Raw genomic sequence first — 1050 nt, forward strand, 5'->3', positions numbered from 1 at the left:
TCTACCACTGACAGAAGAGGTTGTGCAGAGTCAAGTTTCACCTCAGTGTGAGTGATGGAGACCTCCCAAAAATCTTGCCACAAGAGCTGGAGGTGCCTGCCTGGGCATAAATCAAGTTCCTCTTCAGAAAGAGTCTCTGTGGAATAAAAACTTTGTAAAGGGGAAACTTTGGCACAAAGAGGCCTTAGGGTATGGACACACTGTAAGAGGAAGGGCAGAGGAGTGTCTCATCTACCCAGCCTGGTAGCCTTTTAGGGTCGAGAGAGATAAGGAGCCAACCTGGCTCCGAGTTGGCTGAATTCCTGCTCCCTATCCCAGCAGGAAGGCAGAGGCTCTGGAGCTGCCTCCTGAGGAAAGCTCTGTGGCACCCTGAGCGACTTGGCCAAAACCGAACCAGGAAGAGCCACTCTGTCACTGTCCCCGTGGTTTTTCCAGCCTTCTCTTCCAGCCCCCTGCCAGTGCTGATGCAAATGGAGCAGGGTCCAGCTGGTTCCTGAGGCTGCTTTCTCTTACCCTGGGTGGCAACAGCTCCCTGCCCGTTCCCAGTGCAGGGGTCAGTGCCTGGATGGGCTCACTCCTCTGGAAAACAGCCATCCCTCTTCCTCAAGTGCTGGCCTTCCAAAGCAAGGCCTGGGAAATGTGCTCCTGCTAAGGGAGCCCTGGACTGAGGCACCTGCAGGTCTCAGCTGAGGGGAAAAACCTGCTGGATGCTCCATGCTCTTTTCTTCTGATAACAGCAGCCACACACAAAAGGAATGGCAACTTTCCTGGGAGCAGTGTGGGACTGCCAGCCCACCCTGCTGCCCTGAGGAGAAAGGACAAAGCTGCCACCCAGCTCTGCTGCTCCCAGGGTAAAGGGCTGGGGAGTTCCTGAGGGAGGCAGGGATCCAGGGGCTCCAGTTCTCCTTGGCATTGCCTTCATGGAGAACAGACTCCTGCAGCTGCTCAGAAATGCAGGCTTGGCTCCTGGGTGGATCCAGCTCTTCCTACAGAGGCTGTGCCTCAATCTCCCAATGCCAGGCTCCACAGAACTACACTCAGACACCAATC

The sequence above is a fragment of the Corvus brachyrhynchos genome, unplaced genomic scaffold (genome assembly GCF_000691975.1).
Source record: "Corvus brachyrhynchos isolate BGI_N302 unplaced genomic scaffold, ASM69197v1 scaffold46, whole genome shotgun sequence".
Taxonomy (NCBI): domain Eukaryota; kingdom Metazoa; phylum Chordata; class Aves; order Passeriformes; family Corvidae; genus Corvus; species Corvus brachyrhynchos.